This window comes from Phalacrocorax carbo, chromosome 1, assembly GCF_963921805.1.
Source record: "Phalacrocorax carbo chromosome 1, bPhaCar2.1, whole genome shotgun sequence".
In the NCBI taxonomy this organism is placed as follows: domain Eukaryota; kingdom Metazoa; phylum Chordata; class Aves; order Suliformes; family Phalacrocoracidae; genus Phalacrocorax; species Phalacrocorax carbo.
In genome coordinates, this window is record NC_087513.1 from 149,181,114 (window position 1) to 149,207,253 (window position 26,140).

At 39.1% G+C, this 26,140-nt stretch overlaps 1 protein-coding gene across 1 annotated transcript in view; it reads left to right on the forward strand.

The window, feature by feature from the left end:
* The window catches only part of NCK2 (NCK adaptor protein 2), an 87,673-nt gene that overhangs the window by 25,198 nt on the left and 36,335 nt on the right, over window positions 1–26,140 (forward strand). The window contains exon 2 of the mRNA XM_064439522.1: window positions 8,112–8,183. The gene's annotated coding sequence lies outside the window, so the exon portion shown is untranslated. The remainder of the gene's footprint in view (window positions 1–8,111; window positions 8,184–26,140) is intronic.

A 26,140-nucleotide genomic window follows, 5' to 3' on the forward strand; every position in this document is an offset into this window, starting at 1 on the left:
TCCAGTTTAATGTCTATTTATGTGAGTTCTACAGCCCTGTGCTTTTCAACATTATAAATGAAATAGCAAGTTTGAGTAAACAATAGATCTTTCTACTCTCTCTGGTGGTGGTGGTTGAGAGATTTCTTCAACGTGCTCCCTCAGCTGAAGTCATTATGTATTTCTTCACCTGAGGGCCAAGATGCATCCCTTCAAAATGAAATGGCTCTTGTTTATGCTGACAGTACTTCAAATGCAGTTTGCCTGAACAGAACAGGGCAGAGCTTACATACTCTTCAGGATAAGATATTCTGCTTGGACAGTAATGCCTACAGCATCCTTATATACCCGGTGGCTGTGCACCTGGAGGAAGGGTAAAACCCAAACACCCTCAGCAAATGGGCTCAGGCGCAGAGAGTGAGTGATTACTGCAGCGGTTGGTGATGACAGCTTTTACAGCAGGTGGGGAGTGCCCAGACCAGACCTTGTTCTATCCGTGTATCGTATCATGTTGCCACTTGGCAGTTTGAGAGTTATCAAGAAGTTTCTGACAAATTTTTCTTGAAGACATCAGTCAGGATCTGCTCTGTCTGCCTGGTAGTTTCAAAGACAACCACTGACTTTGACCTATCCCTCTTAACATCACCATATCCATATATTTTAGCACCGAGACAGTAGTGGCACTATTATTTCAATTCAGACAGTGCTGTGTTGAACGTATGCATAGGAAAGATTTTAAGACTAAGAAAGAGTGAATAATTTACCAGAACAGGAACGCTAATCAGGATTGCAGTCAGCCTTTAACTTTGAATTGCCAGTGGGCTAAGTCTGCCTTACTTGACTCTGTTAGTGACCTGTAGTCTCTCTGTAGTCCCTGTTACAGTCCATTTTCTGTAACATCTCACCCCAAAGCAAATCTTCTCTGTGTAGATGTGAGATTTATTTGCTTATTTTAAACATTAGTCTCCTTAGCCAAGAGTGGTAACCAGGTGTCTCTGCCTAGTGTTTCTCTGATAGTGAGTTAATGTTGCATCCTTCTGTGGTAGCTAATTCATCGGAATCTGTGGCTTTCACCTCTCCAGAAGGCATCTGTGAATGCCTTTTTCCAGCGGAGGTGTGCATTTTCAGTAATTTACATGTGCAGATTGCTAGATTACTGTAAAGAGTATATTAATATATGCTGTTTGTAGTAATCTTTCACAGCCCTGAAATCCACAAGTATTGAATTAAAAGCTCTGACTCTAGTAGAGAGTTGTGGAAGAACTGGTATGATTCAGTGAGTCCTATATGCCTTCATGTAAAACATTTTAATGGCAAAGGAGAAACAGATTTGTGAAGGAGCTGCTTGGGCTGATGAGTTGTTAACCACTCAGGTCCTCAAAGATTCTGAGCTGCTTTTACTTAATGGAAAAGACTGTCTTTGTGCAGTTTTTACAAACAAAAAATTAGAGTATCAATCAGAAAAAGGCTGAAGTTCCACTGGAATGAATTATTAAACTATATATACAAAACATTAATTTCCAAAGTGCTAAAGAATGTTATCTAACTATAAATGCTAAGATGTTTCTAAAAATGAAATCTGTAATTTGAATAATGAGGTATCCTATTAAGGAAACCAAAATAATTATCTCATGTTCAAACCATGGCCTGAGAAGCTTGCTTAGTTAAGCACTACCTAAGGTGGAAGTCTAGTCCTTTCCCTTCCTTAAAGATACTCTGAAACAGTTTAAGAACAGTCTTGGTACATATAGTTCTGTTTCTGCTTGTCTGTCTGCAATTATAATTGGTAATTCAGGTTTTTCAACATACATTTGTAAGGGTTCTTGAGGTGTTTAGAGCTCTCCTAAGCATAAATCAAGACCTTTGTTGCTTCTCCTATGTGAGCTTTAGGGTTAGTTATACATGCGCTTACCTAGCCAGCTTGTAAACCCTTAAATAGGGAAACTTAGAAAGGTTGTGAGTTCCTATTCCTTATTGTAAATAGAAAAGAAAAAACAGAGAAATTGAAATAAAATGGAGTTTGAATACTTCACCTTTCACAGATGGCTCTTGAATAGGAGTGCTTAAAAAAGCCTGGGGCTATTTTGGTGGCGTGGTACCTTTGTTGCGACCCTCCTTCAGCTTGCAGAGGGTGTCTGGACACAGCTTGCAAAGACAGGTGGTGGTGGTGGTGGTTGTTGGTCGTGGTGGTTTTGTTTGTTTTTGAGACTGCAGTATTACATGTCCTCTCAAAGATTTTGTAGCCTTGCTGGGGGAGGCTTCCTGGCCTCCCATTTGTGATTTCTCCGCTCTGCGTTGTGGGTTTTTTCTCCTTCTCATGCAGGGACTGCCCTGGAAGTTTACAGCTCAGCTAATCAAATTTGAATTAGGTCAGTGTCAGTAAGTATCAAGATGGAAAATCCTGCTTAAGCCAGGAATAAAAAAAATTTGCATAGTACAAAGAGTTTACGTAGTAACTTGGTATCAGTATTGGGTTGTTTATAGCTCAGACTTTTTGGGGAAACTTCTACCTGAGAGAATGTAAGAAGCATGTGATTCCTTTTAATAAAATAATGTGAATCTGTACAATATATATTGTAGAATTCTTACAGATGCAGTCACTAGCAGATGTAACCCTCCTCATTTCTTTCCAATTTAAAAAGATGGTAGTCATACACGTATTTGGATTACAACTACAGAGGAAGCTGGCAGTGGAAGTTGGTTTCTGAAATGCAGTATTTATTGTGAGTGTTTATTATTTAGAAAATCAACTGCTTGTGTTTCATGAGTAGATTGGGAGTTGATGGTTGTGCAAGTAGATGTAAAAAACATATTTTTTTTTTAAATGTATCACATATACACCAGAGTCTGCAGATGATGTGCATTTGAGTGCAGGAATATCAGTCAACGTAGCCTCTTTGATTGCATATGGTTAAACTGTGAGCCATTGCACGCTTTCTCTAGCTGCACTCGCCTCTCTGTGCCCCCTGCTAAGTATATCCTTATTTAAACAAACAAACAAAAAAAAAGTTGTTTGAGTGACCAATGATACATGTTTAATCGCTTCCTGTTTGATCCAGGCAGCTTTGCGGGGAGGTGTACTACAGCTCTTGCATGCCAGATAGGAGTGCAGAGAAGACACTCAACCTCCTGCCCGTGCGCTGTTCAGAAGAGACCCAAATTTCTTAGGCTAACCCTTACAGCCTCTGGTGATGGCTCCAAACCTGGACCTCTTAAAAAAATGCCCATTTAAACACAGAAGTTTGTCTTTTCTTTAGTCTCACTTTCACAGCTGGCATACAGGCTTAAATATTTTCCAGTGTTTTAAGTATCTAGCAGTCTTTCCTGCATGCAAGGAGGTGAACCTGTTCTTGTGCCCCATTTCACTTGCTTCCTTGCTGTTAAGGAGCTGCAGTCTTAAGAAGGAAAAGCTTTGTTGTGTAGAGTATGTAGTATGAAAGGATTTATTTTTTTGTTGTGTTTTTTTTTTTCCCCAGAATGTTATACACATTGTAATGCAATGTTGCAATTTGCTGCCTTTTTGAAATCTTAAATACAATGTGAATCCAGTCTTGCTTTGTTTACTCCCTGTGTTTCATACTTGGTTTTAAAATATAGTATTCAATGAATGCTGTGGCTTATCTGAGTTAAAGAATGGTTGTGTGTTTTAATATTACCATTTTCTTTGCTTTAGAAGAAGGTAATATTAAGTGAGTTTTGGGAGGATGTATATGACTAGGAGGTAAAAATACTAAACATATACTAGAGTCTTGAATATACTTGGTGGGTTTCTTTTCCCTTTAAACAAATTCAGGCATTGAGCGTTTGAGTGCTTAGGCTGATCTGTCTGCTGCTCAGTGGAACTGGAATGTGCTTGCCCAATTGTCTGCATAGTTAAAATATTTTGAACATAGCCTATTTTGATGTAACTTCATTTGAAATATCTGCCTAATGGAGAAGTCTTAATGGAGTACTTTAATAGCCTGAAGTGGTTACCTGCAATTGCTCCAGCGTATTTCAGTCAATTACAAAGGAAGGCAATATTTAAAGTTGGAGTGGAGCTAGATGGTGTAATGAACTGGCAGATTGCCAGCATGATCTTCTCCACAGGAGAATTTGTGTTAATGTGATGCTTTTCATTTGTTCTTCAGAAGGTCACCAGTAATATGTCAATTGTTGAATTTTATCATAGTTATCAGAGTCACTTGAATGCCTTACCATTGGAGTTAAAATTCCCACTCTGTGGAGTACAGGTTTATGGTCAGGTCATTCTTGTGTATTAGCATATTAAGTATCAAAGAGATTATTTTAGCTGTTTCCTGTCAGAATTTAAATAGGAGGTGGTTGGGTGTTGGGAAGAGAGCCTGAGAGAATTGTCATTGAAATAGTCATTGGAAAGCTGAATCTGGATTTTAGCCATGAGGGTAAAGAAAATGAGGCACATTAGAGCTGTTAGTGAAAGGAAAGGTGGTTAATAACTTCAGATGTTACTTGTAATCTAATCATTACAAAAGCTCTAATTTATTCTTAAGGTTGTAGTCTTTAAAGATTACACAGTTAAATATAAGGTGCTTATTATATTAGATGTTACTGATATTTATCTTCTGGTGCTTGTTGGCAAGTATCAAGTTCAAACTTTTACTCTGACTATTCAGAAGTGCTTTTTACAGTGGGGCTTGCATAGTCCTTGCGTTCAGAGGACCTTGCTCTAGAAAACAGATGAGTGAGGTTGCTGTTCAGACAGACAAGTTTGTCTTTCTACATCGCATGTTTGTAATCATGTGTTCGTCCAATTCCTGTACTCAGCCATTCCTGTTCCTTGTTGTTTTCTGTTCCTCTGCTCTGGGCCTCGTGGTTAGCGTGGGATATAAAGGCAGTCATGAGTGGTAAGGAACAGTGGCATTTTGCATTGAATGGGGCTGGCATTACTGCGGTAATATTGGTATTAGGATTGAGGTATGGCAAATGGACGTCACATTAGATGGTACAGAAGTGATAGGCGCTGGTGATACCGAGGGATGTGACTGCCCAGCTCTGTGCCTCCGTTTGCCTTGCTGCCTTTCAAAAACGTTGTTGGCTTAATTTCCCAAGTTTTCTAATGTTGTGCCAATTTGTCCTTTGAGTGGGCAGTAAACATTTGCCATTTGTGCTCCAAGACTTTTGAAGGTTGATGGACGTTATTTTAACTATTCATTCCCCAGCCTGGCTTTGCTATCAAATACAGCTGTCTGGAGTCCTGCCTGGGTGGAAGGTTGTAGCAGCAGAACTAGAAAGCCTCACGTGCAGTGCAAACCCTTTGCCTGGGGGCAGATAGTCCCAAACCCTAAACACTGTTTCTGTTTCCATTTACTGCCCTTTGAGAAAAAAGTTCTTGAACTTTTATAACTGAAAGATTGTTTCAAGGAACATATTTAAAGTATAAGTGAATTATTTGCGGTCCAGGTTTCCATCCTGAGTTTGAGTTGCTCTGCAAGTCACAACGTTGCAGGTGAAGCTTTGGGCTGCGGGGGTGTGTGATGGAAACAGGTTACTCTTCTGGGGAAGTGACTCTTAGTATGACTGGTAGCAGAAAACTTCCTCTGGCTTTTCCACAGCAAAGTGAAGGTTTTTACCAACAGAAAAATAGAAAAGGAGGTCACATTGCAACGGAATTGAGTCCAGAGAGGACAGACCCCAGTCTGCATCTTGTGCTCGTGTGCCTATTAGATAAACAAGTGTTATTTCAAAGTGTTGGTAGGAATGAGGTTTTCTAGTGCATCTTCTTCCCTTGACTCTTTGCACTATCACCTTTAATATTCTGGGCTACTTTTAATCAATTAATATAAATCGAGCCACAAAAATAAAACCATTCTTGCTGTATAGAAGGAAGTTAGCATTGTTATATTGAAATAAACACATGACTCATTTTTTCTTATGTGTTTAGATGGAATTTGAACTCTAATTTTCCCCAACTGTACTTCCTTTCCAGTTGACTAATAAATATAAGGTTAGTTTTTCAGGCATTGATGATTAACAGTATTGTTTTTTAGCTCACTGTCAAACACAAGTTCTATATGCAAATGTGCATTTGCAAAAGTGGAAGCAATAATTGAGAGAGGTGTTGAGTTTTTCTTTAAGGAATAAAAAAATTTAAAAAATCAGAAGCTTGGTACAGTACATCAGTGGTGGATGGTAATGGACAATAGATGACTTGTGAGGTAGGAAGGGGGAAGATGGTACTGTTCAGAAGATCTTGTAACAAAAAATGAAGTGACTTTCATTTTCCCCTTAATGTTAATGTTCTTGCATTATTAGCAGGAGAAGAGCACGTACTACAAAACATTCAGCCAGCAGGAAAATAGATCTGCCCTGCCTCAGGGTTTAAATGTTACTTCATTTATTAAAATATCTTTCCCATTTACTTGGTATCTGTCCTGTAATTTCAAATATAGAGCAGTTTTCAGTGAGAACACAGTTAAGGTCTGTAACTGGGTAGCAAAATTGATATAGGAAGGTGTGGTTGCTCATGGTCTGTGTCTGCAGAAAGCTCAAAACCCAGGTTGGGTGGTGGGGCAGCAGGCATTCCAGCCAGCACCCTGGCAGAGGAGGAGGGGGTAGGTCACCCTCTAGTCCCATCTGCTCTCTGCTGTCACAGGCATATCTTCATTCAGGCGCTGGACTGGATCGGGAGGCTCTTCTTTTTGAATAACATCTCATGGTTTTCCCTCCTCCATTGTGTGTGGTTTTTTTTTTTCCTTGTGTGTTTTTTGGGGAGGGCTAGCAATGCTCTGGCTCCCCTTGCAGCTGCTGGGGAGCAAGGGTTAATCTGCCAGGGAGCAGAGAAGTAGGGACTCTCTCGTGCTTTACCCCCTAACAATATGTTTATGCTTGAATGTTTGTCAAACTGTAGTTTTAGTTTCTGTTACTCCACTTATTAATGGGTGGAAGTCTAAATCTCACTTTTAAACATGTATGTATGGTCTTTGTAATACCTTTGTCAATATTTTTTTTTTCTTCCCCTTCATTATGATGCTTGGGATCGTCGGTTGAATTGCTCTTTTTAATTGATTTTCTTTATTGGATGCTTTTGTAGAGTGGCAACTGGTTGGAATCTGTTCAGAGAAGACTTTGAACAGAAACGTTTGTGCGCGAGTGGCCTCAGGTTGAGTGGGAGCTGTAATATATTGATTGTCCTTATGAGCTAGGGACTGCGGTACAGGAAGACGCTCAGAATTTTTTCCTTGTCTTTGAATTGGATCTTAATGGGTTTACACTGTCTGAATTTGTCAGGCAGTTAGAAGCATCATTAGAAAACAGAAACAAATGTCTAAATACTTTGAAGTAACTTCTGAAAGGTTACTTTTGTGGCTAGAAATACTTAACAGAACAATGGAGACTGGGAGGGAACTCAGGAGGCTTGTGCCATCCAGCTCCTGGCAGGGCTAAGGCCACAGCTGGGGCCATGTCCAGGAGAATATGAGACTCTTCCAGGAAGAAGGTCTTCTCGGGGGGCATGTGGCTGTGCTTAGACACCCTCCTGGCTTCTTTACATCCAGTCAGAATTTCCCTTAACAGAGTTCTCCAGCCCTACGACCCGCTTCACACCCTCGGTCAGAGCTCACTTGTGTTGGCCCAAACCACACGCGGTAGTAATCCAGCTGGATTACACATCCAAATCTGTGTGAGTGCCTCCTGGGTGGAAATAATCATGTCCCACAAAACTGCTGGCTGTGCTTTTGCTGATGTACCTCAGTTTTCCACATGTAACAGCATTTCCCTTTTCTTGGGATGTATGGGCAAGTTAAACTGAGTAATGTAAAAGTGAAGGAAACAGTAAATAATAGTGCTTTGTGAAATGTAATCTTTATAAAACTGGGCCGAATTTTTAATTCCATTTCTTGACTGATTTTTCTCTGTATTATGATGACTGGGTTTGTAGTCACCTTCTTACCTACATGGTTTGGATTGTGGTTAAATTGACCTTGTATTCATTGAAAAAAGTTAAATATAAAGATGGATCCTATCTATGCTAAACAGGTAGATCAAGTTAGAGCCATTCTTCCTGCTCTTCAGGATCTCTTAGGGCGTTTTGATAGTACGAAAACTAAATTACCTAGCTAAAGGTCTTCCAAGTTTAGAGTTAAAACTAAAGGACGTGTTGTTTGTTGTTTCAGATAGTGGTGTACATAACTTCATTGGAGAGTCCTGCCTTTCACTGCCTGGATCCTTTTAACAGTGTGCCAAAGGTGAGTGGTTCAAGTTCAGTGGTTATTTTCATAACTAAAGATAACAAGTGAACTGGATGTATTCCTTGGTTTTTGCTTTACGTAGTGTAGTACTTGTGGGTTTGGCTTTTGTTTTATGTTTTTTTTTTTAAACTGCTGAATGGATGATTAAATAGCAAGTCTTTTCCCTCAGTGATCTGAGACAAAGCAGTATTAGCTCTTTAAGGAAAAAAAAAAAAAGATAGGCTCAGACTATTAATTAAGCACTAGATATTGCTACCACTGTGTTTTGGCTCCTGTCTCCTATTACGTACTGCTTTGACTTGCTGCATTTTCCCCTGAAGGTGCTCTAGGCAGGACATGGTGGCGTGGGAGGTATAGACGAGTAGCGGCCATCCATAGCCTGTGGTGGAGCAGGCTTTCATATGATTCTTTGACTGGGTTCTAAAAAGTTAAGTAATAGCTTATAAAGTATTGAGAGGAAAGAAGGTACATGGGTTTTCTGTGAAAGCAGAACAGCATTGCATTCAGTACATGTAGAATATCTTCCTGGCCTGGCTATGAAGACCTGAAGTAACCTAATGAAGCTGATGTTTTCCATGGGATCCATTTTGTGGTGGAGTCTGGCTGTCTTCTTGCTGTTGATTCATGTACCCTGTTGTCTGTTTCTAGTAACTGTAGTTGATTTCTGTGGCTTAGTAGAGATTTATTAACAGAAACTTATAATAAAATGAAACTTCATTACAACTGTACCAAAAAATAAAAGTAAAAAGGCAAACACTGAATTCAGCATTGTAGTCGCTGCAGCACAGAGCAGAAAGCTGGGAAACTTAGTTTCATTTGTCACTTCACCAGGTGGATTTATTACTTCTTACTCAAATTCTCTGTTTATAAAATAAAAATAATGTTACCTCTTCAGAAGGAAGCTCTGATGGCTAATTATTGACATTTTGAGCCTTCAAATGGAAAGCAATGTTTGAAGTCCTTGTGTGCCTTGATATTTGTTGTGAGTTCTGTTAAATACTTGTTCAATGAAGTGTTATCAGATGTTGAAATTAGACTTAATTTGTTTAATAAAGTGCAGGTGAACCAGTTAGTATTATAAATGCAATCCAATCTTAAGTGTAACATCTACATATGTTTTTGCAAATGATTCCGTTTCTTTCAAACTGAAAAAAAAAATCTGAAGTACCAGGATAGAAACTCTGAGATGCTACAATTTGCTTTTGCACTACAAAATTTAAAGTCATCTGATGTATGTCTCTTAAATGTAATGGACAAATTTATAACCCTGGCCTTTCCAACAGATCAGAGTATAGCCTTGAACATTTTGTATTTGTGTTTAAAGACTAATAGTGAGAAATCTTTTGCAATAATTTTCTGGAGTGGAAACTGCAGTAGGTTTTCTTTATAAAGGTTGGACTAGATGATCCCTGAGATCCCTTCCAACCTGTGATTCTCTGATTTTGTGTGTCATGTAGGTAGCGAAATTAAAATGTTCTTGAAAGGGCTGTTAATGTAAAAACAAAACAAACAAACAATCCTAAGGCCAGTGATTCATCAAACTGTAGGCTTAATCATAGTAAAATTATTCTAATTTTTCTCCTAAGATTTCTACTCAAAATAAAGCTTGCCTTTTACTGACTATGGCACAGACTTTGTATTTATTTCAAATGTGTAATATAAAACTGTTTAGTGAACTCTTCAGTGAAAATAACTAATGAAAAATCCACTGCTTTGTTCAAGGAAATAGGTGTTTGGAATCTGGGTTATGGATTTAGTGTCATCTTTATTTATTGAACTTCTGTGATATTTGGCTTATTGAGTAATTTTTTTCTTCTACCCTTTAAGACAAGAATGGGGGAGGGGACCAAAACATGCCCAAAGTGAAGGTGTTTACAGCAGGTGAAGGCTTTATATACTTCCCAGAAAGGCAATAAATAGATAATAGCTCACTGAAAAGGGAGAGGAAGAACTATTTGGACATCTCAGCTGGCGGGAGGTGTAGGGGTGTCTTATTAGACAACACTTTCAATAATAAAATTAAATCCAACTTCTTTATTAATATATTGTCTTTCCTATCCTTTGTATGCATGTTCCTGGTGGACTATATTCAACTTGGTAAAGATGTTATTCTGCAAAACATGGAGCATTCTAATGCCTTTCCTGAGAGGAAGTAGGCAAATGTGTAGGCATAGGTTCAATAAAGCCTCGCTTGAAATGCTGTGTTGAACGAGAACGTAGTAAACCTTCTCCCTTTGAAAAGGAAATGCAATTGGCAACAGAGTAAATATTCACAAATTACACTCAAAATGTTCTTAAACTTCACTGAACTGCAGACAATAATGTGTCCTTATAGGATTTTGTTGAGTCAGAACTACGGTGTAATTAGTATATGGTTGTCAAGATCTGCCAGCTCATCTTTTATCTACCTGGGCAAGCTGGCGTGCTTGTGGTCTGCTCCCCCCCCCATTTCTGCAGTTAAATTAGTATGAAGTTACAGATGAAGTCTAATGTTCTGGCAACTTATTGCAGTCATTCAGTTGTTGCAAATCTGAAACTACATGAAAAGCATTTAACCTATTTTAGAACATCATATTGTATGTAGTAGTATTCCGTACTTTTGAACTTGTTCGTCATTCATGTACAATCTTTGAATCGAAAAATAAATTGCATCTTGTATTTTGACAATAGAATATTTTGAAAAGTGATGGCAATATTAATATGCCTTGAGCAATTCTTTTATGTATTTTAGATAAAATCTTCTGGGAAATGTTCTTTAATAGTATAATTTTTTGAGACTCCATACACCTTTATGGAGTGTACTCTTTGGTTCTTCAGGGATACCTCTGTACACAGAAGGGAGATGGATGAGATCAGAAGCAAACAGGTGCAAGCAAAGTTATCACTGTCTTAATACTCAGCAGATTTGCCAAACTGTGGTCAGATGTCAATGGCTACAGTACCACAACATTTGGTGGAGAGCCTAGTCTGTAAAGGTACTTGGAACAACCACGACCCAAGTGTGCTACACATGTGGCGAGACCTGTTCCCAGCTTCTGAAAGACTGGCTCTCCTCCTTCTTTAAAGAGGGAAAAGCACCGCAGACATTTCAACTTGATGGAATTGTCTGTGATGCCTTATCAGAATATTTTTTTGGGTATTTTTCAGTGGATTAGCATGTTTGTAGTTGTTGATTTTTGAAGGAAAACAGTACCTATTCTTAGTATTTCGTAGGAGTTATTTATGGAAAACTTTTATTCTGACAGTAATTAAGAGAATGAAAGGTATGTACTGAGTGGATGTCTGGATTCCTTTCCCTTAAACAAAACAAAACAAAAAAAAAAAACCAAAGCAAAAAAACACCCCCAAAGTTCCTGTAATTACTTCAATTATCCTAGATGCTTGAAGTGTTAATTTTAAGCTGAAAGTGAATGCAACTTTTAGCATTACTTAAATATATTTACAGACATTTAGTATAATAAATGAATTTATAGATTACTGCCTATTATGTTATGCTAGTGGCATAATACTTTCTAAGCTGTAATTGTGGACAGTAGGGAAGAACAGTTTCATCCCACTCCTGCGCCCCCATAACCACAGGTATACCCCCCCAAATAAATTGATCTTCCCTGAATTATGTAACTTTAGTACATTCCTTTCTTAGATTTTTTTTTATTACATTTTTGTTGTTTCTCTTTGTAGTAATTGTATTTCTCTGCATGAAAATACAGGCATGGTTTTAATTGCTAATAATATCAAAATAGATTACTAAGAATCGCTTGTCTACAATTTTTTTTCCAGCTTTGGTAGCTTCAAGTGCAACTCAGGTTTGTAGATACCAATGGTACCTGTTACAGCCCGGAAATGGCCTTCGCAGTATACTTTAACTGCAGTCCGTGTGGATTCCCCATCAGAGAACACTGTACAGCTTTCATCGACACATGAAAATTCAGCTCAGTAAAAATAAAACAATGACCACGTTTTTCCTGGTGGAAGTACTTGTGTGGTTTGATAGCCAGTATGGACTTTGGCTGTCTTCTCATCCAGCATGTCACTTTTTCTGAGCCAAAAAGTGCTTTGCCTGCTGAAAAGAATCTGGCATGTTGCTCATACTGATATGAGTTAAGCCATATATATATAAAATACATACATATGAGTAAGTTAATCTTAAGCTTGTGCCCGAGTATATCTGTGAACTGAGCACAAAACACTCAGTGGCCAATCTTAGTGACTTGACCAGTGTTCAGAGAAATGCCACTGGCAGGACTGGTTACTGAGCCCCTATTTCTGTGGTTTCTAAGTAAACGTAATCCTGTGTTAAACCAGGTTCAGTTAGAAGATTTCAATATGTCCTGCACTTTTCAGGGATGAGCGATGAGGCTTTGAGATAGGATCTTGAGAAACTCTTCAAGATAGCTTATGCAGTTGAGCTACATCACAGGGAGGGTGTATCTCCCTGGGATGCTGAAAGCGTTTGTGGCTTAGGTGGGTGCTATACACAGGGGCATAAGTCAGGGAAAGTCAGCTCGAGGCTTTCGGGATGTGGGGACTGTGCGATAGGGCTGTATCGGCACGGGGCAGGGTAGTGATCGCAAACCCTCCTTAAGGAGGAAGCAGATTAGCAGCTGAGGTCACCAAGTTACTCCAAGACCTAACTGCCCTGTAAAGGAGCTGTTGTCATACCCTGCTTGCAAATGCTTCCTGGAGATACCCTTCCTTCAGGTTTCTGAGGAGTGCCGTGCCTGTTTTGTAGCTCTTTAGGGCTGACTGCTTGAGCTGGTGCTTTGTAGGATGCAGCTGGCGCATTGGCGTATGTCACTTATAAAATCAGCTGAAAGCCTGTTCCTCCATTTGATAATGGCTGGAAGGTGGTTTGTCTGGTGTGGAGGCTTTGAGGGAACTTTAAATGATGCATTGCTCATGTTAGAATTGGTGTGTAGTAGAAATATAGCTAAAACTGTAACCGTGTGTATTTTCAGTAGTGCTCTTAACTTATTCCGTATAACATCATATTCAAATGGTATATTTTACAGCAAATATGATACTAAACAACAGTTTGGCTTGCGAAAATACTGCCTTTTAGTGAATGGGAAGAGACTATATGCAGCTTGTCTCATTTCATATCTGGCAAATGATTTTGTGTGTGTTACCCAGAGGCGCTCTTGATAACTGCTGAAATTGGTGGATTTCACATAACAGAAAATATTTAGAGGTTAGTGTGGTATATTTGCTATGGAATTCTGTTTCTAATGACTTTGTTAATTAATCTTGGATTAGTATTAGTGTTTGCACTGTAGCAACAAAGCTTGGATTGTACTAAGCAGAGAGGACTGAGAAAATGAGGTTGTCATGTTTATTTTTTGAACATGAAGCATAGAATACCATGCATACAGATACAAACCTTTTACAGTCTATTTTTCTTTCCCTGATTTTGAGGGTCTCATTTTAAGACTTCAGGCTTGTTTGAACTCTCCTGGTTTTAACCCCTGCTTTTTTTTGGTGCTCTCTCTTCACACCCTTTTGTTTCAGGGACCCCCTGCAGCTCTCATCTTATACCTCCTTATTTTGGAGGCTGTTGTCTGTGTCAGCTGCTCTTAGTTGTTCCCCATAATAGAACCTCTGTGCAGCTTATTTTCTACCTTCTCTATCACCCTCTTCCCCCCCCACCCCCCGCCCCTTTTAAATGAACCTAATCCTGTGTTTTGATTTAGCAGCTGTACGTGAAATCCTTCCAGCAAATCCTTGATGCTGTCATTGCTACTCACAGATTTTTTTCCTCATTAGTCTAAGTCCTTGCATTTCTTCTTAGCTCTTCTTTTCCCTGTGACCACTTGTTCTACCTCTTCCTGCTATTCTATAAAATTTACCTGTAGCCTGATTTTTTTTTTTTTTAATGTGAAATACTGACATCTAAACAGAGTGTTCCTATATGCAAGTTAAGTATCTGCCTCTGATGCAAGCAAGCTATCGCAGGTGATGTCAGAGAGATCCTTTGCCTGAAGCAGCAGGTATTTTGGAGAATCCAGATTTTCACAAGAGGCTGATTTTTAATTCTTTATCCTGCCCCAAAATCAGTAGTTTTTCGTCCTTCAGTGCTTAGCACATTTGCTGATAAGCAGGGTTGTCTCATACCATTAGTTCTCAAGTTATCACATACCAGCCCCAAAAATGCTGTTGAATGAGGGTTAGACCTCTCTTTATATTTGATCTCTGAATTTGTCTTTCAAGATTAAACAGTCTGAGAATTACTTTTCCTTTCTTAGTTCTCCCTCAGGACTAAAGAATGGCATTTTCTACCCGCTCTGGATTTGTATAGGATCTGGAAAGGTCTGTTCCGTTATTGCTAGAGAGATTGCTGGTTTATGATGATGATGATCAGGGTGTTTGGTAAGCTAAAGCATTTATCTCAAAAGAAAAGGGTGTGACATCCTTGGGTTTACGTGAATGTTTTGACTAGAACTACAAACCTGGTGTGTGGACGTATGTTTATAAAACTGGTTTTGGAACTAGCTTGTAAGCAATGTTTTGACAGTTGTGCTCTTTAGAAATTGAATTTACCATCAGAGGGATAATGGAATCTCTCATTCTCAACCATTGCCTTGTACTTCAGGCACTCTTTGGATGCATGGCTGCTATAACATACTTTCTGACTGGAGTAAGTTACTGAAACTTCAGGAAGTCTTGACCTGTGAGCTGTAATCTTTTAACTGGTAACACGACATCATGTGGCCAAAACGGAGGCGTCCCATGTGTGCTGGGCTTATGCCAGCTGTGTGAGGAGTGGCTGCTGCTGTGTATTCTTTGTGGGGGGAAAAAAGGTGGTGGCAGAGGGATCAGTAGGTTGCTCGCTGGCTGTGGTTCAGGAGGAGCAGAGGAAAATGACATCACAAAGCAGGCCACTGGTCGGACTAAGGATTTTGGCCTGTAAATGGTGACTGGGCATCTCTGTATCCTGAATCAGTACCCTGACTAATTCTGTAGAATCCTTAAAAATAAGAGTAACAAAAACTGAGGGCAGCATCTGAGGCAATGACACAGTGATTCTTACCTTTTTGGAACTAAAGCTTGGTTTCAGGTTTGAGGTTTTGAACCTCAATGTACACCACACTAGAGGAGCAGCAGCAAGGCGTCAAGTAACACTTCAGTCCAAGACCTGTTCCTTAGAACTTAATTTTCAACAGGGAGCTTAAGAACAAGAATAAATAAAATAAAAATGCTTGGTATTAGTCTCTTGAGGGATTCAGAGATTCTGTGATGCAGGAAAGGAAAAGGGATCTCTCTTCTGGAAGTTCTCCCTGAGGTCCAGGGAGAGAGGGGATGCATGTGTTTTCCCCCTTCTCCCTATTCTCTTCCCCACCTTGAGGTAATTTGTGAATTTTTGTATACTTGCTCCTACTTTTGATGGTGAAGGACTCCCAGTATTTGTGTATGAATTATCATTGAGGCCTGATGCAGATTTGGTAACACTATTGGCTTCTCTTAATAAGGCCTGATGTAGATGATGAAGATACTGTCTACTTCTGTTGTAATATTATAACAGAGTTGTGGCATGTCACCCTTGAGTTTTGACTACAAGTAGTACTAAGGTACTACAAGAAGCTAAGTATTTTGTGTGGCTCTCAACTAGCATATGAAACTATGATTGCATAGTCATTTTTGTTGAAACTCTGTAGCAATATAAATTTTAAAATTTGTATTAATCTAGAAGTAATGGGAACTCTGTGGCTAAACTTCCAAATTTCAGACCTGTAGTTTTGAACCTATTTTTCCTTTATTAAATCTTGATTCCAGTACAGGTATTAATCCCCATAGTATCTCTCCATGCTTGGAAATTATTTGGCTACTATTATGTCCCTTTCATATCTGTTGATGCATTTTATTCTTATCTTGTGAGACTGAGGAAGAAAATGTGTCCATGAGCATGTGAGGATAGAACGTCTCATCAGTGTAAGAGTACATAACATTTCTGGAACAAAGGGAATGTAGTGTAGCAGCCAAAGCCAAATGTTTAATTTCAAACCGATTTGTTTATTGCAGGGAGACTTTATTCAGAGAAGCTAGCTGTGGAGAAATGTCTGGCAGAAGATAAAAAGAGTAGGAGAAGATTTAGGAGTTTGGAAAGATTCAGTTTTGTTCAAGCACTGGAGCTGAGAGTGGGAATAAAAGAGGACAACTGGTCTCTATTGAATGTATTTTGCTCATAGACGTATAGACTCTTATAACTGCTATTCTTGGTTTTGGGTAACTGTTTCTATGGAAAAAAGTCGGATATTCCTAGTCTTTATCCAGTAAAAGCTTACTTTCAGAAGCTTATCTTTTTAAGCAGCAGTTCTGGTGCAGTGGAAAATCATGTTGGGGTAATAATAGTGGAACAACTTCTTAGGTTGTCTGCGTAAGGCATCTTAAAGCAGCTGACACCTGAACTGCAAGGTAGGAGTTCAGAATAAGGAGCATCTTCCTAACGTACTTACAGCAGCCTCTGTTCTCTGGAGCGTACCTGGCAGAAGCGTTTCAGTAAACCCCTTTCATCCTTTTCCCCCTTTGGTGAATGTTGTTTCTCTCTTGGTTTTGTGTCCCTCCCCTTTGGCTGAGGAATTAACAATGGCTTGCTGCTGTAATCGTGTGGCAGAGCACTCACAGTACTACTTTTTAGAAGAGAACCTCGTTTGAACTGGAGGAGGGTATGTAAGAAATAATTTGATTGAAAGAAAATAATATTGCTAATATTCCAGACCAAAAATGCAGCCCTGACTTAAAATTTAAATATTTTTAAGAGCTATAGGACAGGTTGTTTTCAAACCTGTTTTATTTGGAAAAGTATGAGGGATAGAGTTTCCTCTGCACTTGTGTTTTGGGAGCAGTAAGAGAGGATTTCAGTCTTGACTCTGAAGAGCTGTTAGATAGAAAGAGAACAGAGAACTTTAGGGAGGAGACTAGTATGGCTCTTTCTTGCCTGGGCTGATACTTTCCTGCTTGTGTAGCATTAGCACAGCAGTCAGTCTGACCGACAGGAGACTTGTGAAGCTGCAGCATTCACTCAAACCTCCTACAAGATCCAAGAGTGTCTCTTCATTTAAACTGTGCTTTCTCTTCGTACGTGCCCCATAAGAAAGTTAAAAGGATAGCTTTCTGAGTACTTGTCGTGATCCAGTCTTCAGGAAGATGTACAAATTCATACAGGAATAAATGTAATGGTATTAACTGTTTCTTAATGAAAATCTAATACTGTATCTTTCAAGCTGCCTCTTTGGATATGTACATAAGCACAGAATGAAGAACGATATCTTGCATCTGGTGATTATTTTTACCTGTACTATTCAAAGACCCTGCTTCTATAAAGTAGCTTTTTGGCTGAGGCAGTCTCCTATATACTAGAAATAGGTATTCAGTAACCCCAAGTTTAGGTAAAAATTTGTGGAACTTTGCCTTGAGATTTAAATTGAGAAGTATCTTAATGGTGGTTTTTTTGTGTTTTGAGTGGTTTTCTTTTATGCTGCCCATATGTACCTTTTTATGTTGGATGAAAATCCTGGTCCAGATGACCTGGTAAAAAAAACCCAGAAGTAAAAGAATTTATTCAGTATTTGAAATGACAGTAAACTAGAAAGCTCACAGGAACAGAATCTGAATAGGGCCCTTAAAATACTTAGTGCTCTGTGGGCTAGAAAGTTAAAAATTGTTTTAATATACATATTGTTCACATTTCCTACTGTCATGAGGTGGATTGAATGGGGTTTTTTGTAAAGCAATTGACAAATTGCTTAAGACTATAAAGTGAACATTGTCGAGAAACGGACAATGTACTCTATTTTTTTTTTCTCCTTTCTTAAAACAGCTTTGGGAATAAATGCGTTTTTGAACTGAACAAACATCTCTTCCTCTTTCTAGTTAAAAAGTGAATATATGATTTTTCTATTGGGGAACAGAAGGTCAGCGGTTCAATTTTATTTTCAGAATTTTGTAGACAGTCTAAAGTGAAATACCTTGAAAAGTAGGTAGCAGTGTTTCAAGGGATTAGCAGTAAAACATAGCAATCCACACTGATTCTGAGCTTTGTCCTTCTGTGCAAGATCAAGGTTAAACTTCTTATGTCTGAGGACTGTTCTTTGTTTATACAATACATAAACGTACTAACAGTTCCAGTGAAGTATAATACCTGCAGACTATTGAATGTTTGAGCTAGGGGAAAAGAAGCAGCAATGGAAGCAAATAATTCAAATGTGCTTTTTTTTTCCTATTTGAATCTTGAGAGAAATTCAAGGATGTCTCCTTTATAAAATTTCGTGGTGTTCACAATATCCTGAGTTGGCTGGCTGTTTTAATTTCACGGCAAGAAGGAAAGTTTATTGTGAGGATGAAAGTGCATGCACAGTGGTAGACTTAATTTGTTCTTCTGTGGAGCATGTTTCACCAGTCTATCATATAGCTAATATTACCTAAATGTCCTCTCAGTAGGGTGTCTGGGTTTTTTTTCTGTGATCTTGTGTGCTTGGCTCCCTCCTACCTCTTTTTTGTAAGGGACTGTGGAGAGGCTGGTAGGTGTAAAACGATTTCTAACTTTGTCTTGTCTGGACACCTAATGTACGTTGAATTGTTCCTGGACTTCCCCCTCTCTTCTGTCTTTTTTGTTTGTTTGTTGCTGTCATGTATTTCCAAATGTATAGGTAAGCTTAAATGTTGTCTGCTGGGAGGAATGGAGAGATAACAGCCCAGAGCAACACCAACAAACACTAAGCTTATCTGTGTCTCTGACTTAGTAGAAACACCTATAAACCATGCGGAGATGTGGCCGTTAATCATTGCTGCTGTTTTAGAGGTGAGATGAGGTCTCTTTTCCCAAAAGTTTGCTTTAGCGAAGTTGAGCTGTTTATTCACTGGGTGGCTTTTCTGAAACGGCTTTTAAAAGAATTCAGGAAAAGGTGAGCCAATGCTCTTTTCTGACCCTCTCACTGTGTTTGTCTAAATGTGAGGCAGCATTTGGGGTTCTGTGTGTTTTCTCTGCAGCCAGGAAACAAGCCAAAAAAGCTGCCTCATCCCAGTTTGTCTCTCTGCAGCTGAAGGGTCTGAAGATGTCCTCCCTGCCTGGGCTTTACTATTGCTGTCTAGAACATGGAAGAGCACTGCTCTTGATGGTAGTGCCTTCAAAATAAAGCAAGATGCAGCTTTTTGCCCTAATAGTGGAAAAAGTCACCATGGATTGGGTCATCGGCAGTAACTGCATCTGCGAAGGCTGCTGATGGAGGCAGAATGAGAACCTACAGCCGCTGCCGGCACTTGACTGAATCTTGCCTACTGGTGGAGCTTGCAGCAACAGATGCAGGAAAAGGAGGTTGAGGGCAGATGGCATGAGCGTGTGGGGCCTAGAGGCTGGAGGAAGGGGTTGGTAGGAAGGGATGTTAGCTAGCTGTCTGTGGTTGGAGTTGCTTTATACGCAGACTTCTTTTATTTTCTCTTCTTTCAGCAGACTGAAACCAGCGATGATAAATTAATAATTCACACTCCTTGTGTTTTCTGATAAGTGTATAATAAAAGGGCATGAAAAGATGGAATTTTGTATAGTCTCACAGATATGGGGAGATACATTTTTCCCAAAAATACCATCTGGGTTGGGCAAAGCACTAATAGAATCATCCAACTACAAAAATCCTCCCTCAGTTTTCTGTCTGGTATCTAGAAGGTTTCCAGTACTGTTTGTTAGTCTTTGTCCTGCTTTCTGAACCAAATAAAAATGCAAATTTCTTAACCCACCCGCCCCACCACCCCCCCCCCACCCCCCCCTTGAGATATGTTTGCTTGGTTTTTTAAAATCCCTTAAGGTTGTCCTTAAGAGATTTCTTAATAGTCATCCCATATTTATGGAAAGACTTGATCCAGGTTTTTATTATAAGTGCTTTGCCCTGCACGTTGGTGACCATGCTCAATTTCAGCTTAGCTAAAGACCTATTAGAGTGTTTTCTCTGTGACTTCTGTTATCATTATCTCTCTTAAGCACGGGTGAGTTATAAGGCTCCTAACTAGTACTGCTAAACTTTAACATATGTTAATATAATACCAGCTTGTTCCTGTAGAATACCAGCTTTTTGTCCTTTGAAATAGAATTTTAAATCATCTGTCAGAAGCTAAGAACACTACCAAATTTATAATAGGCATGCCTTTCCAGAAATAGCATAGAAATATCCTTTCCTTTTTAAGTAAGACATCAAAAGATTTTTACAAACTTAGCTTCCTGAAACATCAGAGTGCTTATCACATAAATAGGGAAGATAGTATTATGTGTTTTAGACTGTCACACTGATTAAGCATTTGTATTTTGAACTGCCCCAGACCAGGAAATTTTGTGGCACAGCAGTATTACTAATGAAATTTTAAAAAACATGAAATTGGGAAGGTTAGCTTGTGTGAAGGTCACAACATGAAACAGAATGAACGTCATATAAAATTAGGTTGGTATCGCATGAATTAATAGAAGGCCAGAACTCAGATTTGTGTGTTTTAGTGCTGCAGCAGCCTACCTTGCAACAGCCCTGATGTCTTTCTCTTTCTACCACTAGAGATGTAGAAGGCTAAAGTATCTGCTACTTTCTCAAATAAATGTTAGCAATTTTATTCTTATCTAATAACATTTTCCAGACTCTTACTGTTGTGACAGCATTGCGTCCTTTTCTTGCAACTTCAACTTTTTCTGGAACTGTATGCCTCATATTACGAAGCTGTATTAGCCTGAATAATGGGCAGCCATGGCTGTGAGGTGACCTTGGTTTACAAGAAAGGTGGAAAGATGTGAGCTGGGGAATTGCTCTCACTGTGTTCGTTGGCCTTGCAGTCTCTACCTTTGAGGGCATCCCCGCTGCTCTTGCCTGGTCGACGCTGGTGCTACACCTGTGCTACACAGGTGCTTCCTTCTGGAGTGGGCTTGGAGAGCTGGAAAGGGCCTTGCCATCACCTACAGCCATCAGAGATGGTCATCACTAAGACTCTGGGGCTGCACGCAAAACATACGTGAGTCTCGCCAAGGAGATGCATGCTTTGTGATTAAAACTACTCCTTTTCCTTAAATGGCGAGTTTATATTTTAAAAGATCATTTGAAGCAGTCCCTGCTTATTTCATCTGGGCAGACTGACTCGTGTGATAGGCTTCATGAAAATGTTGGGTGGAAAATTTTTTTACCGACGCCCTTTTATATATTGTTATATAGAAAATGAAATTTCTTTTTTGTCAAATGGTAAAGTGTTGTACCGACTCCTCAGCAGGAAGGATGTATTTCTGGGTGTTTCTAATCTGTATTCTCCTTTATTTCTTTGTGTGTCTTCTAAAAAAGACTTCTAAGCCACTTATAATACAGAAAACAAACTTTTGTGCTCTATTGGAGCTACGCAGAAATTCGTTACCACTAAACTAGTCTTGAGGTTTCCTGTTTGCAGTTGTTCTGTAATGCAGGATACAAGGCGCCGGAGTATAGCTGCTGTTGTATTAGAGATTGGGATATCAGATATGTTGTGGGGCCAAGAGAAGCAAACACTGCTTAGAAGCTGTCAGAGGCATCCAGTTGAAGAAACAAAACCCCAAACCTCGCAGCTGCGAAACAATGACAGCCGACATGGAGGGGAAGAGGGTTTGAGGCGTGCGGGGGCAGGCTGTTGGGTAGCATCAAGATGAAATTACTTAGCTAGGACAGTTCTAAATTGCTGGTTTATTAAGAGCAATCCTTCACTTTTTTTTTTTTGAAGATATACCACCCGCTTGTATTTTAGCAAGGAGTATCATCTAAAACCACCACGCTTGCAGCGCCTGTAGAAGTGGGCTGTGGCAGGGCAGTCCCACCTGTGGCGCACAGGCTGCAGCGCCTCTGATGTGATTAACCGTTCCACCGGCCTGTATCACCCTCACATTTTTATTGGGTGTTTTTTTTTTCTTTCCCTAAGTGACTCATAAGGAAACCAAGTACTTTTGCACCTAAGAATACATGTTTTGGGACCTGCCAGAAAGGCTGGTGGTGTCTGCTGAGCCTGCTTTTGAAGTCGCCCCTGCAGCTGCACCTGCTTGGCAGCTGGTTGTTAGTCTGTCCAGCATGGGTGTGGGCTTGGGTAGGTGGATAGACCTAAATTAGGAGCTCAAAAGAAGTGAAAAATGTACAGAAAAAAATTGTTTGTGCCTATCTTCCTTAAAGCTATTTTAATAAGTACTAATTGCACATCCATAATCCACTGGTATGGTATGTGGGTTTTTGGAGGGGTCCTTTGTCTCCTTCCTTTATTTTTCTTTAGGATTAGACGTCATCTGACTATGTGGTGGTGTTATCAAGGACATCCAGTTTAAGCTTTCAAATGAGCGGCACAACTGTAAACTCTCCAGAACTTCTTTGTTGCTCTGAAGTTTCCTCAGAGTTGATGCTAAAACTGTAAAAGCTTTTGTGGACGGTTCTGCTGTCTTGGAGTGCATTTGAAGATTAAAAGTGTTTAATTTTTCTTATTATTTTTATACCCTGGGGTTAGTGACAGAGGTGATGATGGTTGTCACTGTAAAATAATCCTCCAGCATAGAAATAGTATTCAACATTTTTTCTTACATCACATGCAGGAAACTTAATGTTCTGTCTAATTCTGTACTTATTCTATTGCTAATATTTAATTTATTCTAGACGCAGTTTATTAACTTTTTATAGTTCTTAATGAGTTGAACTGCACTTCTTTTGATACCTTCAGTTTACATTTCCTGACTCGAGCTTGTTGCTTGTCAGTTTTCCTTTTCAAATAAATTACTAGGGAGAGGGGAGGACAGAGAAAACCTCTAGAGCTTTTTACCTCTCTTTTTAAACAGGATATTCTTTTAACCATGTAGTACTTCCTTCATAAATGCTAAATTGTGAGAGTATGTTGGGAAATGTGATAAAACATTCCTCCTTTGCAGTGGATCCATTTATTTCCATCTTTGTTCACATCTGTACAGCTTCCACTCATCCTTGTTTTCAACTTTGGAAAACTGACCCTCCTAAAGTACCGACAGCAGCTTCTATTGATTGTGACTGTGTCTTCAGTTTGCACATCAAAGTGAATTAGGTAAAAATCACTTGCACTTACTCAGCTCTCACTTCTAGTTCAGCAGCCAATGCATCCTAATGAGACCTAATAGCGAAATACCCCAAATTAATTGTCAAGCTTGTGATAAAACAGACAGCAATTTTAGGCAGCCAGGTACGTGGGGGTTTTTTCTGCACAGGTATCGGTTTGACACCTCAGAACTGTAAGACAGATGATGAATGTTTGGTGACTATTTAGTTAATTTTCTTTAAAGGGGGGCGGGGGAGGATATCTTACAATAATTTTGGTGCAGTGACCTCTTTCCAAAGAAATGTGTCCCTTGGGGTAGATTGATACGTATTATATGCAGCATTAAAGTGTTAAACTGCAGAAGCAGTTAGCCAAGGTGGCCTTTATGTGATCCATCTCCATTTGTCTGGGGACCACAAAAAGCCCATGTAACAAAGCATGGAAGGGGTTTTACTAGTTTTAACACAGGGCAACGATTTGCCATAATTTGGGTCAGCTTGTTTACTCTTTTTAACTCTGTGTTTTGAGATTTTCTTGCAGCTGTCATTAGAAATACAATATTTTGCTTGGTTTAGGTTAACTTTGGCCTTTGCATGAAGATGATGGTATTTTCCTGTTTTTTCAAACATACATACTCTAAATGTCAAAAATGCTGTGTTCTACTGGAAATAGCTAAAAATGTGTCCAAAAAGTATATTCTTTTTCACAGGTTTTAATTTGAGTTCACATTTCTGTTCTTTTTAATGCCTTATGAATTCTGTCTTTGAGTTTGGTGCTTTACTGATCCCCAAGAATCAAGTGAAACAATCTCAAAGGTAGAGATGCACTTTTAAAAAACCTTTCTATATGTCAAAACTATTCATCCAGGCTGATTTAAAAAAAAAAAAAAACACAACACAAAAAACACCCAAAAAACTAACCACACACCCACACATGCAACAAAGAAAGCAACTGTGTAAGTGAAAACAAAGCTTCAAACCTCCTGAAACAGTACACGTAGATTGCATCTTCATAAATAACAAAGCTTCAGATTTAGAGTGTAGTTCAGATTAAGTGATCTAATACAAGTTATTAACTACAGAATACAGTAAGCACATCTGCTTACTATGAAAGAGGCCTTGATAGAAGGAGACTTTTTAAAAAAATTTTCCACAACTGTGTTACCTTAGAGAACCAAATATTGCCTGTTTGCTATATCTTACAAAAGATTAACCAGGTGGACACCAGATACCAGAAACCAGATGCTATGGGGTTCAAAACCCATTTTGATTTTCAGAGTTTGAGGGCAGAAGGAGAGGTTGTTCAGCCTTCAAATCTCAGAGGAAACTGTGATATGTCATTAGTTATCTTTTCATTCTCCCAAGACAATGAACTAAATATTGTATGGTAATTATGTCTTACGTAACACCGTTTAGCAATTGTGTTTTATGCACATCAGTGTCATGTAAAAGCCTCCGTATCAATTTAGTACCTTTCTTTCAGTGTATCTTAGGAGGACATCCAATTCCAGAACAGTCTGTTATATCAATTGGCACTTCCTATTAATAGAATTCTTGCTTGTTCCCTTGGTGAAGGATTAAATTACAAGCATTACAGTCAGTCATTTTTAAACCATGTTTCCTTTTTGCAAAATAAATTATGAACAGGGAGAGCAACTGCTTCTTTTCTCACCGCATCTTTAAAGCTCGACCATATCCCCTGTTTGTACTATCCTAAGTAACTGTATCCCTGACACAACCCTGAAACTTCCTCCTGAAGGCAAGAAGAGATGCTGCTTTTCTGCCCATCGGGTCAGGGCATTAAACCAGTGGGAGCGCTAACTTATGTCAGTCTACAGGAGAAGATTCCGGTTCGGGTGGCATCCTGGAACAGATCCTTTCTCATTTATCATTGTGTGAGAAATGCATATGGGGAGAGGGAGAGGGGGAATAATCTGGGCCCAGTAAAATGAGATCTGTGTAACATTCATATATAGTTTGATATTCAAAATAACATACTGAGCAAATTTTTTCACGTGAAAAATCACTGGCAGATTTACAAGTTTGTGGGAGGAAATTCTCTTATTTTACATTTAAGTTTCCATAATCTCAAATATTGTTTGCTTGGTTCAGTTTTAATCATTGGTTCAAAATGGCTGGTAAGTGGCTGGTTGTCTTTGGGTTTTTTCCTGCCATTGATAAATTCTTGAATCATTGGATAGTTCATTAGACTTAAATGTTTCCTTTCTGGACTTTCTTCTGATAAAGTCTATAGAGGAGCTACAGTACTAGATATTCCACTGATGTCTGCTTTTGCTCTGCCTTAGGGTTAGCTAATGTTCCTCACCTGTCTGAGCAGGCTTTCGGTGCGGTCTTCTTACGACTGACTTTACCTTGGCTGGGTTTTTGTTTACTACCTTCCTAGCCTGGCAGATTTTTCCATTTTTCCCTCTCTCCCAAGCATGTTTTTTGTGTTACAACATTTTCACGTGTGCTTCTACAGAAGGGCAGCTGCTACTGAAGGCAGGCTTCTCTCCTAACAAAACCTAAATTGGAGGGAAGAAACAAAGTGGCTGAAAATACCTGAGCTCAATCTAAACTAACTAGTTGTAACATTTCAGCAAAACAATATTGGCAAAAATACAATATTGGTAAAATAAATTAGCTTATTACCACTGCTAGCAATGAAGGAAATGCTGGCTTAAAAGGGGTCGGAAGTGGGCATTGGTCACGTAGTTAATATAAGAATTACTTTTTGAAGGTCTGGATTGTGGAGCTTGCTTGCTTGCATGTTTAGTGTGGTGTCTTTGTTTTGGGGGTTGGAGAAGGTTGGTTTTTTGCTTGTTTGTTTGTTTTAAAAACTGCAGTTGGAAATTGCAATATGGATTGCCATAAAAGTAAAGCAAGTGACTGCTTGATAGAGTAAGCTAAAAACCAAGGCCATACATA